Here is an 18,874-nt window from a genome sequence, read left to right as displayed (position 1 = left end):
GTATACTGTTCAGAGATAACTGCGTTAAATACTCACATGCTTTTAACATTTTCCCTGTAAAACACAAATCATTTATTTGTGTTACAGAAACAGGTAATTGCGGTGTCTTTCCATGTTTTTAATTTTCACAACGTCAACATTGGCAAAAGGGAAATCGTGTATTCTTCCACAACTATTCTGAGAACAATGGGGGTCATTCTGAGACGATCGAAGCTGTGCTAAATTTAGCACAGCTATGATCATTCACACTGACATGCGGGGAAGTGCATTCCCCGCAGAAGTGCAAAGGCATCGCACAGCGGTGATGCCTTTGCATTTCAAGAGTAGCTCCCGACCAGCGCAGCTTTAGCGTGCTGCCCGGGAGCTACTCACTGCTCCCCGGTACAGCCTGCGTTGGCCGGACCGTGCCCATGAAACGCCGCCGTTCCGCACCCCCCCTTCCAGCAACCGCCTCTGCCTGTCAATCAGGCAGAGGCGATCGCTGCGGCCCGACGGCCTTCGGTCGTCTGGCATGCGCCGGCGCACTGCGGCGCCAGCGCAGTTCTGACCCGATCGCACCGATGCGATAAACTGCAGTGTGCAATCAGGTCAGAATGACCCCCAATATTCTGCTGCGTTGGAGCATGAGAACACGCCTAAATTATGATTTAGAATAACTCTGCAGATCTCAATTTACAAACTAAAGAAAAGGCATCCATATAGCATAGGTAGACTCACTACCTTGTTGACATGTGCTTTAAAAGGCAAGTTAAATAAGATATACTTACAGAGGTATCAGGACTTACCCTATAAATGTTATGTTATTTATTGCTCTCGTATTTCAAACAGTATTAAATTACAGACGTATACCCTATAATAGGGCTGATTCAAGCATAGTATATAAAAAAAATCCAAACTGTAATAAGTGAGCAATAAATAGCATTGCATTTATAGCATAATGGAGGGTACCCAATTACCCTGTGGTCATTATTGCATCGCCAGAGGCTATCCAATTAGCCCCGATACTGGCACTGATCAGGGATTATGCTTCCACGATAAGTGGCCTGCCGCAGCCGCGATAACACGTGGGATCGGGGACTTATCCCCGATCCCATTGGTTTTTGCACGATCGCGGGTCCAATTTCTGCTGATCACAACGGCCTCTAATTAGATACAGCAATAATGACCATTGGTCATTAATCGCAATATCCGGTCTTTTTGATCAGCCAAAACAGAATTCGGGAGAATTGTAGAACCCCCAATATCTGATACCTGTTTCTACGGATATCTTATTAATACTGATTCTCAAATAAATGAGAACGAGGGTGCACCTATGGTATACGGGTTCCTTTTCTTTAGTTTTGTACATACATCTGACTGCGTAGACAGCACCTACCAGTCGTGTGTGCTATAGAAGATCTACAGTATTTACATCACAGTCAATAGGTCGACATGCATTAGGTCAACATGTACAAAAGGTCAACAATGGTTGACACGACAAGTATTTTTTAAATTTTTGGGGGTCAAATTTTATATGTTTGGCAACATGTGACCACCATCAGTAAAAATGTATATGCTGGCCAGGCTTCGGGCAAGGGTAATATTTCCAGTTGTAGTCCACGTGGATAGAAAAATCAAGCAAATGTTGGGAAAACATTAAAAAACACATCAACCATTTGTGTGTCAACCAATGCAATGTCAACCTTTTGTACATGTCGACCATATGTAGTGTTCACGCCAGACCGGGGGGGAAAAGGGCAGGATGCTGTGGTGTGGAGAGGGTACCCCTGCGCACGCCAAAAAGGGCAAGCGCCTAAAAAGGGGGTTGACCTGGGTGATTTCGCATCATGCCCTCAGTTAGTCACTCTAGGGGGCACGCCCAGAACTTACAGATATGCTGGTCTGGTCCCTAGTTCTATTCCCCCAGCAGTTATTGGTAACCGCAGGTGGAGACGGCGCAGGGCAGGCTACTGTAGTGCGGTGCCGTGATATGGGCAGGGTGTAGCAGCCCGCTTAAACAGCTTAGCGTGAACACTACTATAGTGTATTAATCTACTGTCGACCTAGACACTGTCCATCATCCAGATAAACCTACAGTTTCCCTTTTGTTAAGAATTATCTCTAGATTCCCTTGACTAGAACTACATACATAATCTTGGTGTGGGATACCCTCTCACTATATGTACCCTAAGACCTCAATTTGCAGCTGAAGCTGCTCTGATACAATTTTGCAAGGCCTCATACACAAGGGAATTTATCAATTATTCATAACACATTTACATGGACAGCCCATGTCAGGACCAGGCTCATGCAGATACCAAGGGGCCTAATTCAGACCTGATCGTTGTCACATGGTGGCCAATTATCGAACTACTGCGCATGTGCACGGATCGTAATGCACAGGCGCGAGTCCAAACTGCGAAAAAATTCTGCTAGGTGAATGCAGGCTGACTGACAGGAAGCGGACGTTTGGGGGAGGTAACTGGCTGTTTTCTGGGAGTGCCAGGAAGAACGCAGGCGTTCCCAAGCGTCTTCAGGGCGGGTGTGTGACATCGGCTCCGGCCTGATCAGCCTGATTCTGTCGTACTGTAGGAGTACGTCCTGGGCTACACACACACTGCACAGACTGGAAAAATCATTAGATGGTGAGCTGTGAATGGATTTGCAGGTGACCGGTGTTTGCAAAGCTTTTCGCACGGCGTACGCAGACTTGCACGGGGCGGAATTTCACTCTGTCTGGGCGGCGACTATCCAACCACAAACCTCTGCAAATTCACAGAGGAGCGATCAGGTCTCAATTAGGCCCAAGGTCCTGATGTATAGAAGGAAGCGCTTACCAAATCTACAAATAATATGTTCTCACCCCGCCACCTATATGATACACCCCAACAGTTAAGAATATATATCAACAGGGGCAAAAAAAAAAAAAAGGAACAAAAGTCCATTTACATAGGGTGTACTCATATTCCTTAACAACTTAAATTAGTAAACCTTATTAGGTATGCTTTAATCATAAACAATATTTTTCAATTTTGTACTGCTATTTTGAAGGCAATATATATTGCCTATGTATTTATATGTATTCCAGGATACCCTAAATAAGGCCCCATACACTAGAACAATATGTCTGAGGCGATTTCCCTTGAACTCTCCCGGGAGCAAAATATTAAAAACAGATAAAAAAAGAAATAGTGACAAAGAAAGAAAAAAAAAAATAGAAAAAAAAATAAATAAAAAATATTTATGGTGTTCAGTTAAAACAATGCTGAGCACTGCTTTTATTCAACAATAAAATTGTATGTGACAGTATCTAATATACACAATGCATCGATTCATCCAAACTAGTGGAGGACTAATGTACAAATCTGCAAATGTAATACCCCTTTCACACCGCAGCTTATACCCGGTATTTTGCCGTTTTAACTGGCTTCCTAAACGGGTCAAGCTGCGATGTGAAAGGGTCCCCTTCAATTTACCGTTTTCAAAATACCGGTATTTTGAAACGGTAAAAAAGCAGGGTCCTACCCGTTTCAGTCCCATTTCACTGTGCAGTGTGAAAGGGTCTGAAACGGTATTTGCAAGCCCCAGAAGATGATAGGCTGTCTCCATGTGTGATGTCACCAGCCACAACCAGGAAACAGCTTGGAAAACATAGGAGACACATGAGAGAGTGGCTTTATACACGTTTAAATGTGAAAAACACGGGAAAAAATGGCGTGGGGTCCCCCCTCCAAAGCATAACCAGCCTCGGGCTCTTCGAGCTGGTCCGGGTTCTAAAAATGCGGGGGAAAAATTGACAGGGGATCCCCCGTATTTTTAAAACCAGCACCGGGCTCTGCGCCTGGTGCTGGTGCAAAAAATACGGGGGACAAAACGAGTAGGGGTCCCCCGTATTTTTCACACCAGCATCAGGCTCCACTAGCTGGACAGATAATGCCACAGCCGGGGGTCACTTTTATGTCGTGCCCTGCGGCCGTGGCATTAAATATCCAACTAGTCACCCCTGGCCGGGGTACCCTGGGGGAGTGGGGACCCCTTCAATCAAGGGGTCCCCCCCCCAGCCACCCAAGGGCCAGGGGTGAAGCCCGAGGCTGTCCCCCCCCATCCAATGGGCTGCGGATGGGGGGGCTGATAGCCTTTGTTGTAAATGAAAAGATATTGTTTTTTCCAGTAGTACTACAAGTCCCAGCAAGCCTCCCCCGCAAGCTGGTACTTGGAGAGCCACAAGTACCAGCATGCGGGAGAAAAACGGGCCCGCTGGTACCTGTAGTTCTAATGGGAAAAAAATACCCAAATAAAAACAGGACACAGACACCGTCGACAGTAAAACTTTATTACACACTGCCGACACACACATACTTACCTATGTTCACACGCCGACATCGGTCCTCTTCTCCATGTAGAATCCAGGGGTACCTGAAAATAAAAGTTCAATATACTCACCTCAGCCATGGTCCAGAGATAAATCCACGAACTTGGCAAAAAAAGAAAACGAACACCCGGACCTGCGGACCGAAAGGGGTCCCATGCTGACACATGAGACCCCTCTCCCCGAATGCCGGGACATCACGTGACTCCTGTCACTGAAGTCCCTTCAGCCAATCAGGAAGCGCTACTTCCGTGGCGCTCACCTGATTGGCTGTGCACTGTCTGAGCTGTCAGACAGCGCATCGCAAAGCCGCTCCATTACTTTCAATGGTGGGAACTTTGCGGCTAGCGGTGGGGTCACCCGCGGTCAGCCGCTGACCGGCGGGTGACCTCACCGCTAGCCACTAAGTTCCCACCATTGAATATAATGGACTGGGCTGTGCGATGCGCTGTCACAACACAGACAGCGCACAGCCAATCAGGTGAGCGCCACGGAAGTAGCGCTTCCTGATTGGCTTAAGAGACCTTTCTGTGACAGCTGTCACTGACAGGTCTCATTCGTGGAAAGGGGTCTGATGTGTCAGCATGGGACCCCTTTCAGTCCGTGTGGTCGGTTGTCCGGTTTTTTTTTTTTCTCCAAGTACGTGGATTTATCTCTGGAGCCTGGTTGAGGTGAGTATATTGATCTTTTATTTTCAGGTACCCCTGGATTCTACATGGAGAAGAGGACCGATGTCGGCGTGTGAACATAGGTAAGTATGTGTGTGTCGACGTATGAAATAAAGTTTTACTATCAAGGTGTGTGTGTACTGTTTTTATTTGGGTATTTTTTTTCCAGTAGAACTACAGGTACCAGCGGGCCCGTTTTTCTCCCGCATGCTGGTACTTGTGGTTCTCCAAGTACCAGCTTGCGGGGGAGGCTTGCTGGGACTTGTAGTACTACTGGAAAAAACAATATATTTTCATTTACAACAAAGGCTATCAGCCCCCCCATCAGCAGCCCATTGGATGGGGGGGGGACAGCCTCGGGCTTCACCTCTGGCCCTTGGGTGGCTGGGGGGGGGGGACCCCTTGATTGAAGGGGTCCCCACTACCCCAGGGTACCCCGGCCAGGGGTGACTAGTTGGATATTTAATGCCACGGCCGCAGGGCACGGCATAAAAGTGACCCCCGGCTGTGGCATTATCTGTCCAGCTAGTGGAGCCCGATGCTGGTGTGAAAAATACGGGGGACCCCTACTCGTTTTGTCCCCCGTATTTTTTGCACCAGCACCAGGCGCAGAGCCCGGTGCTGGTTTTAAAAATACGGGGGATCCCCTGTCAATTTTCCCCCCGCATTTTTAGAACCAGGACCAGCTCGAAGAGCCCGAGGCTGGTTATGCTTTGGAGGGGGGACCCCACGCCATTTTTTTCCTGTATTTAACCATTCCATCTAAAAAAAATAATAATTTAAAAAAAATAAGAATTTACTTACCGATAATTCTATTTCTCGGAGTCCGTAGTGGATGCTGGGGTTCCTGAAAGGACCATGGGGAACAGCGGCTCCGCAGGAGACAGGGCACAAAAAGTAAAGCTTTTCCAGATCAGGTGGTGTGCACTGGCTCCTCCCCCCATGACCCTCCTCCAGACTCCAGCTAGGTACTGTGCCCGGACGAGCGTACACAATAAGGGAGGATTTTGAATCCCTGGTAAGACTCATACCAGCCACACCAATCACACTGTACAACCTGTGATCTGAACCCAGTTAACAGTATGATAACAGAGGAGCCTCTGAAAGATGGCTCACTACAACAGTAACCCGAATTAGTTAGCAATAACTATGTACAAGTATTGCAGATAATCCGCACTTGGGATGGGCGCCCAGCATCCACTACGGACTCCGAGAAATAGAATTATCGGTAAGTAAATTCTTATTTTCTCTATCGTCCTAGTGGATGCTGGGGTTCCTGAAAGGACCATGGGGATTATACCAAAGCTCCCAAAACGGGCGGGAGAGTGCGGATGACTCTGCAGCACCGAATGAGAGAATTCCATGTCCTCTTTTGCCAGGGTATCATATTTGTAGAAATTTACAAACGTGTTCTCCCCCGACTACGTAGTTGCTCGGCAGAGTTGTAATGCCGAGACCCCTCGGGCAGCCGCCCAAGATGAGCCCACCTTCCTTGTGGAATGGGCCTTAACCGATTTAGGCTGTGGCATGCCTGCCACAGAATGTGCAAGTTGAACTGTGCTAAAAATCCAACGAGCAATCGACTGCTTAGAAGCAGGAGCACCCAGCTTGTTGGGTACATACAGGATAAACAGCAAGCCAGATTTCCTGACTCCAGCCGACCTGGAAACTATATTTTCAGGGCCCTGACAACATCCAGCAACTTGGAGTCCTCCAAGTCCCTAGTAACCGCAGGTACCACAATAAGCTGGTTCAGGTGAAACGCTGACACCACCTTCAGGAGAAACTGGGGACGAGTCCGCAGCTTTGTTCTGTCCGAATGGACAATCAGATATGGCTTTGTGAGACACAGCCGCCAATTCTGACACTCACCTGGCCGAGGCCAGGACCAACAACATGGTCACTTACCATGTGAGATATAACAAATCCACAGATTTGAGTTGTTTAAACCAATGTGATTTTAGGAATCCCAAAACTACATTGAGATCGCCCAGTGTCACTGGAGACATCGAAGGGGGTTGTAGTACTCCCTTAACAAACTTCTGGACTTCAGTAACTGAAGCCACTTTCTTTCTGGAAGAAAATCGACAGGCCGAAATTTTGAACCTTAATGGACCCCAATTTTAGGCCCATAGACACTCCTGTTTGCAGGAAATGTAGGAATTAACCTAGTTGAAATTCTTCCGTGGAGCCTTCCTGGCCTCACACTATGGAACATATATTTTCACCTAAGCGGTGATAATGTTGTGCGGTCACCTCCTTCCTGGCTCTGACCATGGTAGGGATGACCTCTTCCGGAATGCCTTTTTCCCTTAGGATCCGGCGTTCCCCCGCCCTGGCGTCAACGCAGCTGCGGTAAGTCTTGGAACAGACATGATTCTTGCTGAATCAAGATCCTTCCTAGTATCTCTTGAAGTTCCGGGTACCAAGTCCTTCTTGGCCAAACCGGAGCCACGAGTATAGTTCTTACTCCTCTTCTTCCTATCATTTTCCATACACTGGGTATGAAAAACAGAGGAGGGAACACATACACCGACTGGTACACCCACGGTGTTACCAGAGCGTCCCAGCTATTGCCTGAGGGTCTCTAGACCTGGCGCTTCATGTGGGACGCCAGCATAACCACCTTTGGTCTTTCCCAATGGTTTACAATCATGTGGAAACTTCCAGATGAAGTTCCCACTTTTCCGGGTGGAATTCATTCATGCTGAGGAAATCTTCCCAGTCGTCCACTCCCGGAATGAACACTGCTGACAGTGTTATCACATGATCTTTCGCCCAGCGAAGAATCCTTGCAGTTATTGCCCTCCTGCTTCTTGTGCCGCCCCGTCTGCTTACGTGGGCGACTGCCATGATGATGTCCTACTGGATCAGCACCGGTTGACTTTGAAGCAGAGGTCTTCCTAGGCTCAGAGCAGTGTAACTTGCCCTTAGCTCCAGTATATTCATGTGGAGAGAAATCTCCAGACTTGACCACACCTCCTTGGAAATTTCTTCCCTGTGTGACTGCTCCCCAGCCCCTCAGGCTGGCATCTGTGGTCACCAGAACACAGTCCTGAAAGCTGAATGTGCTGCCCTCTAGAAGATGAGCACTCTGCAGCCCCCACAGAAAAAACACCCTTGTCCTTGGAGACAGGGTTATACGCTGATGCATCTGAAGATGCGATCCGGACCATTCGTCCAGCAAATCTCCCTGACAATGTTTTGCGTGAGATCTGCCGAATGGAATCGCTTCGTAAGAAGCCACCATTTTTCCCAGGCCTCCTGTGCATTAATGCACTGATACTTGGCCTGGTTTTAGGAGGTTTCTGACTAGGTCGGATAACTCCCTGGCTTTCCCCTCCAGGAGAAATACCTTTTTCTGGACTATGCCCAGAATCATTCCTAGGAACAGCAGACGTATCATCGGAAAAACAGCTGCGATTTTTGGAATATTTAGAATCCACTCGTGCTATCGTAGAACTACTTTAGATAGTTCTTTTCCGACCTCCAACTGTTCTCTGGAACTTGCCCCTTTCAGGATATCGTCCAAGTAAGGGATAATTAAGATGCCCCTTTTCTTTGAAGAGAATCATCTTTTCGGCCATTACCTTGGTAAAGGCCCGGGGTGCCGTGGATAATTCAACGGCAACTTTTGAAACTGATATTGACAGTTCTGTATCACGAACCCGATGTACCCTTGTTGAGAAGGGCAAATTTGGACATGGAGGTAATCCTTGATGTCCAGGGACACCATATAGTCCCCTTCTTTCCGGTTCGCTATCACTGCTCTGAGTGACTCCATCTTGATTTGAACCTTTATGTAAGTGTTCAAAGATTTCAGATTTAGACTATGTCTCACCAAGCCGTCTGGCTTCAGTACCACAATATAGTGTGGAAGACTAATACCCTTTTCCTTGTTGTAGGAGGGGTACTTTGATTATCACCTGCTGGAAATACAGCTTGTGAATTTTTCCCAATACTGCCTCCCTGTTGGAGGGAGCCGTTGGTAACGCAGACTTCAGGAACCTGCGAGGAAAAGATGTCTCGACTCTCCAATCTGTACCCCTGGGATAATACTATTACGATCCAGGGGTCAACTTGCGAGTGATCCCACTGCGCGTCGAGACTCTTGAGACTACACCCCCACCTAACCTGAGTCCGCTTACACGGCCCCAGCGTCATGCTGGGGACTTGGCAGACGCGGTGGAGGGCTTCCTTTCCTGGGAAGGGGCTGTCTGCTGCAGTCTACTTCCCTTTCCTCTATGTCTGGGCAGATATGACTGGCCTTTTGCCCGCTTGCCCTCATGGGAACGGAAAGATTGAGGCTGAAAAGACGGTGTCTGTTTCTGCTGAGATGTAACTTGGGGTAAAAAGGTTGGATTTCCAGCTGTTGCCGAGACCCCCAGGTCCGTTGGACCGACCCCAAATAACTCTTTCCCTTTATACGGCCATACTTCCATGTGTCGTATGGGATATGTATCACCTGACCACTGTCGTGTCCATGACATCTTCTGGGAGATATGGACCACGCATTTATTTTGATGCCAGAGTGCACATAACCCTCTGTGCATCTCGCATACATAAATATATAATGCATCCCATTAAATGCTCTATATCAATCAGATATTTTCAGTCAGGGAAACCGACCAAGCCAACCCAGCACTGCTTCTCCAGGCTGATGGCGATCGCTGGTCGCAGTATAACCACCTTATGTGTGTATATACTTTTTAGGATATTTTTCCAGCTGCCTATCAGCTGGCTCCTTGAGGGCGGCCGTATCTGGAGACGGTAACGCCACTTGATAAGCGTGTGAGCGCCTTATTCACCCTAAGGGGTGTTTCCCAATGCGCCTTAACTTCTGGCGGGAAAGGGTATAACGCCAATATTTGCTATCGGGGTAAACCCACGCATCATCACACACTTCATTTTATTTTATCTGATTCAGGAAAAACTACAGGTAGTTTTTTCACTCCCACATAATACCCTTTTTTGTGGTACTTGTAGTATCAGAAATATGTAACACCTCCTTCATTGCCCTTAACGTGTGGCCCTAATAAGGAATACGTTTGTTTATTCACCGTCGACACTGGATTCAGTGTCGGTGTCTGTGTCGACCGACTGAGGTAAATGGGCGTTTTTAAAGCCCCTGACGGTGTTTCTGAGACGCCTGGACCGGTACTAATTGTTTGTCGGCCGTCTCATGTCGTCAACCGACCTTGCAGCGTGTTGACATTCTCACGTAATTCCCTAAATAAGCCATCCATACCGGTGTCGACTCCCTAGAGAGTGACATCACCATCATAGGCAATTTGCTCCGCCTCCTCCAACATCGTCCTCATACATGTCGACACACACGTACCGACACACAGCACACACACACCGGGAATGCTCTGACAGAGGACAGGACCCCACTAGCCCTTTGGAGAGACAGAGGGAGAGTTTGCCAGCACACACCAAAAAAACGCTATAATTACATAGGGACAACCTTATATAAGTGTTTCTCCCTTATAGCATCTTTAATATATTTATATCGCCAATTTAGTGCCCCCCCTCTCTGTTTAAACCCTGTTTCTGTAGTGCAGTGCAGGGGAGAGCCTGGGAGCCTTCTCTCCAGCCTTTCTGTGAGAGAAAATGGCGCTGTGTGCTGAGGAGATAGGCCCCGCCCCTTTTTCGGCGGGCTCGTCTCCCGCTATTTATTGCATTTAGGCAGGGGTTAAATATCTCCATATAGCCTCTGGGGGCTATATGTGAGGTATTTTTAGCCTTATATAGGTTTACATTTGCCTCCCAGGGCGCCCCCCTCCCAGCGCCCTGCACCCTCAGTGACTGCCGTGTGAAGTGTGCTGAGAGGAAAATGGCGCACAGCTGCAGTGCTGTGCGCTACCTTTAGAAGACTGCAGGAGTCTTCAGCCGCCGATTCTGGACCTCTTCTTGCTTCAGCATCTGCGAGGGGGCCGGCGGCGCGGCTCCGGTGACTATCCAGGCTGTACCTGTGATCGTCCCTCTGGAGCTTCATGTCCAGTAGCCAAGAAGCCAATCCATCCTGCACGCAGGTGAGTTCACTTCTTCTCCCCTCTGTCCCTCGTTGCAGTGATCCTGTTGCCAGCAGGAATCACTGTAAAATAAAAAACCTAAGCTAAACTTCTCTAAGCAGCTCTTTATGAGAGCCACCTAGAATTGCACCCTTCTCGGCCGGGCACAAAAATCTAACTGGAGTCTGGAGGAGGGTCATGGGGGGAGGAGCCAGTGCACACCACCTGATCTGGAAAAGCTTTACTTTTTGTGCCCTGTCTCCTGCGGAGCCGCTGTTCCCCATGGTCCTTTCAGGAACCCCAGCATCCACTAGGACGATAGAGAAATATATAAATAATACTTGTGCCTCCAAAAAAGACAAACCAAGTACCTAATTCCATCTAATAAAAATAGATATGCTTCAAGCTGCTGGGTTCCATCGTACGACTATCCAAATTATTAATAATGAATTAATTAGTGATTAATAATAATGTGTGGGCCAGAAAAGTCCATTTATAATGACAACCACTGTTTTCTATGGGTGAAACGGGTTCAGTGTGAAAGGTACCAAAACGGGAATGAAATGGTAATTTACTGATTACAACATGAGATGTGAAAGGGGTTTAACTGCTCAGACCCGTTTTAAGAACCGTTTCAAATACCATTTCAAAAGCAGGTTTTGCGATGTGAAAGCAGCATAAGAGTTTGTGATCAACAATGTCAGAGCTTATATACGTTGTAACACTATGGGGGCTATTCAAATGTTCGTCCTTTAGCGATAATTAAAGGGCGCCCATTATTGCTATTCAATTGTTCTGCGCACCCTTTAATTATTGCGCTTGTTGCGCAACGGAAAAAAGTCCTGTTTGGGCACCCGAACAGCCAACTTTTCACACATTTCAGCTTGCAGCCTCCAGAGGTGTGAGGTGAAGTGTGACTGATGCGGCTAATGGGCGTCTGACCGGAGCAACATTTGAAAAGATCCAATAGACGACTATTAGTAAAAGCAAACTCCCCAACATTTGAATGGCCCCCATATGTCTTGTATTGAATAATCCTACTCTGATAGTTGTGTGTATTATGAATCATTCACATTTTTCAATGACTGTCACTTTTGCGCAGTCTCTGACACAAACTATTACTCAGCAACACAATAACTATACAGTAGTTTTAGGGTAGCCTAAGCCATTAAGCAGCTTCTTCACAGAATGTGATTCCAGAACACACATGAACATATTAATAAAGCCTGAAGTTATTTTAAAAGCGTATGTAAAACCCAGACTAGCCCAATAAACGCTAAAACAAATTCTAAGAAATTCTAGATTAGTAATCCAGATTACATTTAGAAAAAAACAAATGAGAAAGTCAGTTGGGAGTCTGTTTTTTCCTATTTAATAGACAGGACAAAAACAGACACCCAACCGACTTCTCAAATATTTGAATTCCCCCCTTAGGGTGGTATTCAATTGTTTTGTGCGCCCAATCGGGCATCTAAAGTGATGGTAAAGAAACACGTTAGGACGGTTTCTCTATACTCATCGGAGGATCTGAAGTTACTGTTGCGCATCTAGCCCTTTGCCGCCTTGCTCACAGGATAGTTGTGTCTCGGCAAACGCATCTGTGGGGGGTGATTTACAACACTGACCAAAAATTCTGTATTGCATGTCAGAATGTCCGTTCACCGGAGTCTCGGATGCACTCCCCTGGACATACACATACGGACACCAGGGCCCTATAGTGCCAGCACCAGATATCCATCATCCCACTGAAATAGGAAGACTGCATTCTTCCTTTAACATCCAAGGAATTAGTGTATAGGCTGCAGTCGTTAATGGGATGTAGTGTGGTTGTTTTTTCTTATTCAAGTGTTTTTTTTACATGTAAAGCATTATTAGAGTTAATCAGGAGTTAAACAGTAGGATACCAGTCAACCAGGAATCTACTTTGCTCGTTGGTCTCTCTCCAATTCACACACCTGCTTTCTCCATGTCCTGGACACTACGTGAGGGCACATTGACATTGCAAGGAGATAACACACTTGCTGTTGAACCTCCGATTCATTTAAATCTTTCCCCTATGGCTCCTGCACTCAACCCTGGACACTTTTCCCAGCGGCCTGGTCATAACTATCTGTCTGTATAATCTCACCCTATACTAGCCCTAACACTAACCAAAACCCTAATCACTGCACCCTAAAAGGGCAGACTAGATGAGCCAAATGGTTCTTCTCTGTCGTCAAATTCTATGTAAGGCACCTGACCACAAGGACAAACACCGGGGCCTCTAAGGGGTCAATTCAATTCACAGACAGTTGAATAGCGCCGGGTATTCGCTCCCGGCGCAATTCAATACAGCGCCAAGTGACACTAATTGTCGGGAATACTTCTCTCACCCCTGGGGGATGAGAGAGGAAATTCGACAAAAGTGCTGCCGCGAGGCCGATTCTGTTGGGTATCAGCATTGCGGCGGGGAGTTAAGTCGGAGAATGCCCATTCTCCCGACAAAACAACCTAATAAGGCCAGGAGAACGGGCATTCGCCAACTTAACTTGAGCTGAATTGAATAGCGCCGGGAGTGGAAACTCGGGAGTTTGGAAGACCAAAGCAGGGAGTTTAGGCGGGTTTAGCCGTTTTAGGCAGCTAAACTCGGTCTGTTTGGGCACAACATGCGCAATGAGCACGGGCACCCAAACACAATTGAATTGTGACAATTGTTTGGGCATCTAAAAGGTCCCATTTAGACTGGATTTTTAGACGCCCCAAGACAATTGAGGGGGTAATTCAGACTGCATCGCTCGCAGTCTGAATTTTTTTTGTGGAGTGCGCACGCACACCCTGGGAGCCCAGTGAGATGCTAAAAGCATCTCAGGGCTGCGATCGCCTCTTCCTAATTGATAGGCAAAGGCAGCCACTGGGCGGGAGGGGGCGTGCCAATGGCGTCAGACCGCCGCTGACAGGGCGCGGTCGGGACAACGCATGTCCGCACCGTTGGGGGGAGGGGGCGGCCCGTGACTGTTGCTTGACGTCACAGGCAGCCACTGCGACCCGGGACACGGCGTGTAGCTCCCTGCCAGAGCGCAGACATGTTGGTAGGGCCAGACATGTTCTTCTCTCATATTATATCCGTCTCCTTGGGCACAGTTTTCCTAGACTGAGTCTGGTAGGAGGGGCATAGAGGGGAGCAGCCAGCATACACACACTAAAAGTTTTAAAGTGCCAGGCTCCAGTGGATCCAATCTATACCCTCATGGTACTAAAGTACAGGACCCCAGTATCCACTAGGACGTAAGAGAAAGTAACTTATACGTCCTACTGAGTACAAAAGATACAATTTTGAAATATGGATATATACACAACACCTTACACAAAAGGACCTTTTAACTTAGTTTCTTACACTTTTTATTTTTGAGTGGTCACTCATACATTTGCATGAGATACTCCTTGATGTATACATATACATTTTATGTACCTTTCTGTCATTATTAATTATATGATTGAGCTTGCTAATGTCGAGAGGTTATTGATCCAGCAGATTGCAGTTCCTTCTTGTTTGTTCTTTGTTTCCTTTATAACATTCTCAGAAAAGTTATTTGGAACAGCTGCTGAACTGGCCTAAAATACTCTATAATCACTGATACATAAGCACCCTAATGGTGGGTACACACTAGACGACGTGTTCTATGAGTGACGTCGTGTAGAGTTTCCCCCTCCTGGGCAGGGCACACAAACCGAGCGATATGATGACCATATCGCTCAGTGATGCCATGCCGCGGCCGGGCTGGCAGCTCTTGGACGACAGTCCAGATTGACCATGCATGCACGGCCGCCAGCGAAGGTCATTAACGTCCCGCGGGGCCGTGCATTGGTCGTCATACACACTTGCCGAGAAAGTGAACGTCGTTCAGGAAGGGTGAAAATAAGTGACGTCGTTCATTTTATCGGCAAGTGTGTATGCACCTGAAGAGACTGACATTTCGTTGCTTACATTTAAAAAACAAAGAACAAAACAAACAAAAAAAACCCTTTAATATTTCCTAGTACTTAAATTCATACCATTATTTAATATCTATGTTAACTGCTTCCTGTTAAACTCTTAAGTATTAGGCAGGATATACTACATATTGATCTAGTCATACAGGCAGGGTATATCATCATACGTGTTACCTGGTGGATGGGCAGAAAATTACATGGATCTGACCGTTATGTTAGGACCCTACTCCGAGCGCTAGGACGCTGCAACTACCCCATTTAGTGCCACCATTCCTAGGTGTGACTTATTCCACCCACGGTAAATCCTACCTGGTACCGTTCATGTGTGGAACATATAACACGTGGTATTTATTACCCACAATGAATGCACCAACCCTGCAATGTGCTCATTGTGCTCTCTATGGGGGTTCTATGTACTAAAGCCTTGGAGAGTGATAAATTGGGCGGATATAAAGTACCAGCAAGTCGTCTCCTGTCATTTTTCAAACACAGCCTGTGACATCATACCTGTTGAAGTCGTGAGTCAATATGCTGACCGCATTGCATGTGTACTTACCCTAATGAAGATTAGGTTGTGCTAATGACTAATAAGGGAGCATACAAATGTGACTGGAAGGCTAGGGATAATTATACAGGCAGCCGGAAGCTGTGGACAAACAAATGACTTGTCAGATGAATCACTTATTTGTCCAGTAGCATCAACTATCAAAAATAAAAGGTTATAATCAGCAAAAATGGAGTTAGAGGGGGGACCGGCAAGCGATAATCACGGGACATTCATTATGTTGCGAAAACTAGATAATAAATAGCACCAATTAGGTAGACTCTAACCCAGTCATGTTACTGTTTTCCCAGTTAAAAAAAAAAAATGCAATAGAATATGCTGTTGCTACATGAATGTTAAAAAATAACTACATACCCTAAATTGTTGGCAACAGTGGTCAGTAAAATGTGCAATCTATATAATAAAACTAACTGCCGATAAAAATTATGTAATCTTGGCAGTTGAGGTAGTCTGAACTCTGACTCCTCCCACCAATGTCAGTGATGTTCCTCCCAGAGAGTTCCAGCCAAACACCCATTTAATTTCCCATACGTACTCATCACAGACGAGCTCATGATGCAAACACTAATGATAATTGCCCAATAACATCACATTATCCACAACCAAAAATATATAACGATGTTGAAGGAAAAGGGGATGACATCCCAAAAAGTACAAAAGCAAGATGAAAAGAAAAAGGAATTGCTAAAGATAATGTATATAACAAAATCAAGTGCCGATTAAAAAAAAAAAAAAAAAAAAAAAAAAAAAAAGGAGGTCATCATGTCGGTGTACACACGTGCATGTCTAACCGACGACTTTTATTAAATAAAAATAACGCTCACTCACTGTGCATCCTGCAGTTCTACCCCATAACCAAACAGAAAATAATTACATCAGACCTCCATAAAGCTTAAAAACAGACGCCATCAGCACGCATGGGCCAACTAATACCCATTTTCCACTGCTGCTAAAACTCAGGTTATTGCAGTGATAACCCAAGACATGGCTCAGTGGAAAAGGGTCCCAAAAAACCCCAAAAAGGGCCCAGTGGTAACGGCCAGGGTTGGACGCAGGTTAAGGGACAGTTTAAACGGGTAATCCGGGTCATGTTTAAAGCATGGGGATTGGCAAAAAATTAGTCTGTGGGCCTAATTTAGACCTGATCGCACCTCTGTGAATTTGCAGAGGTTTGCAATCAGATAGTCACCGCCCAGAGTGAAAATCCGCCCCGCTGCAAGTCTGCGTATGCCTTGCGGAAATCTCTGCATTCGCCGGTCAGCTACAAATTTGTTCGCATCTCACTATCAAATGATTTTTCCAGTCTGTGCGTAGCCCGGGACATACTCCCACAGTGCGATACAAACAGGCTGATCGGGGCCGGAGCCGACGTCACACACCTGCCCTGAAAACACCTGGGAACTCCTGTATTTACTGACACACTCAGAAAACAGCCAGTTACCAACCCCAAACGCTGGATTCCTGTCAATCAACTTGCGTACGCCTATCGATCAAAAATGTCTCTGGATTAACAATTTGGCTTTACACGTGCACACTACGATCCATACGCACGCGCAGTCAATCGCCAATCAACTGCCTTGTGAATTTGCACAACAACAATCAAGTCTGAATTAGGCCTTGTGTCAGCTGTCGTCAGGGAAGTAGCAATTACAGCCTCCCCGTATGGAGCGGAACACTCTGGTTTTTACCAAATTCCCGCTTCATACAGGGAGGCTGTAATCTCTCCTTGCCTGTCTCCCCGGTGACAGCCACCCTCCGGGATAAAACAGACAGTCACTGGTCTATTCCATTTTTGATCCAATAATGGGGAGATCTAGATTTCCCAGCTTGGATATTATGTCATTTCCAAGCACCAGCGGAACACAGAGACTGCACTAGTTGGAGCCGCAGTGTGAAAGACGCCTATCCCAGATTGGAACAGTGTTCCAAATCCCGGCCTGTACCGGGGATTTTGTTGGAAAAGGCCGGGGTGTGACATGCACACTGCAGTCAATGTCTAGTCAAGGAACTAAAGACGGTCCTACTGATGTCTAAATAAAAAAGCGAGATGGGCTAAAAGAAGAAGAAACAGAGCGACAGGAGAGATAGAGACACAGACACACGGCAGGAGCAAGACAAAGAAGGCTAGAGACAGAGCAGCGGGGTAGCAAAGAAAAAGAGGGGGAGAAATAGAGGAGTAAGAGGGGGAGAGAAAGGAAACAACAGGGGTTAGTAGGGCTGAATAGTGATCCCAGGCAGCGCCAAGTACACCAACGGTTACATATTATCTACCGCACCGGTGACCCGGATGGGAGGAGCATGGCAGCCATGTTTGACACAGTGTATAGGTCCAGGAGCCCGGGGGTTGGTTATTTTTATGTTTTCTTGGTGATTTCACACAACACAGAGAACATGTCAGTAAACACGGGGCTATTCAGTCACCTTTATCCAGCTGTCAGTAAACAGGAGCCTCACAGCTGTCAGCAGCCAGCCCAGGGGTCTCCTTCCATCACATTGCTGCCTATGTAGCCAGGACCAGGCATCACATGAGCACCAGGCCCAGCTCTACCCGGTGCCGGTGACCCGCTTCCCACCCTGCAGCACAGCCCCCACTGGCAGGACACCCCAATGCCCGTGTCACACCCAATTACACACACACAGCCACCCCAGTGCAGTACCCGCCGGCCCCACACACACAGACACCCGCTAAGTCCCCGTCCCCGGGATATTTACCGCTCAGCTATTCCACCCTCTACTTCCGGCCTCTCTGGTGCCAGCGGCGAGAAGACTTCTGCTTCCGCTTCCGGTGTGACGCAGACACAAAGCGGAGAGCGGGAGGGGGCGGGGCCACGCGCTTTCGAAAGGTAGAAAGCGCGCGGAGGGGAGGAGCCGTCTGCTGGACAGCTGTCAGAACACGCCCACCGGAGGGCGTGGCCCATGTCTGTCAGCAGCAGAGCTTCACGGTTGGCAGGGTTTTGGCGGGTCTCAAATGTGTATGACTGACTGTGCGCTGCAGCCTGCAAAGCAGCACACTGAGGGAGATGTATGAAGCGGTGAAAGGACTGGAGAAATTGCCCATGGCAACCAATCAGCTTTGAACAGTAACATCTATCAAGTGCATTCTATAAAATATGGGTGGCAACTGAATGGTTGCCATGGCCAACTTCTGCACTCTTTTCACTGATTCATACATTTACCCCACTGTACCTTATCCATGGAGAGTGTCTGTCACTGCCCCTATATATATATATACAGTGCACGCTACAGCAGTTATACATTGCAAGGAAATTTGGGGGGTGTACTCAATAAAAATAATAATCATTTCTGCAGC

At 47.1% G+C, this 18,874-nt stretch overlaps 1 protein-coding gene across 4 annotated transcripts in view; it reads right to left on the bottom strand.

Annotated features, from left to right (window-relative positions):
* The window catches only part of DAXX (death domain associated protein), a 98,921-nt gene extending 80,545 nt beyond the window's left edge, over positions 1-18,376 (bottom strand). For 3 of the 4 annotated variants that reach the window (XM_063938243.1, XM_063938246.1, XM_063938245.1), the window contains exon 1: positions 18,277-18,376. The gene's annotated coding sequence lies outside the window, so the exon portion shown is untranslated. The other variant, XM_063938244.1, reaches the window with a different exon arrangement.
* Between the last annotated feature and the right edge of the window lie 498 nt (positions 18,377-18,874).

The sequence above is a fragment of the Pseudophryne corroboree genome, chromosome 8 (genome assembly GCF_028390025.1).
Source record: "Pseudophryne corroboree isolate aPseCor3 chromosome 8, aPseCor3.hap2, whole genome shotgun sequence".
NCBI lineage: Eukaryota > Metazoa > Chordata > Amphibia > Anura > Myobatrachidae > Pseudophryne > Pseudophryne corroboree.
The sequence above is the reverse complement of the archived record's forward strand: the minus strand, read 5'-3'. Positions and strand labels throughout refer to the sequence as shown.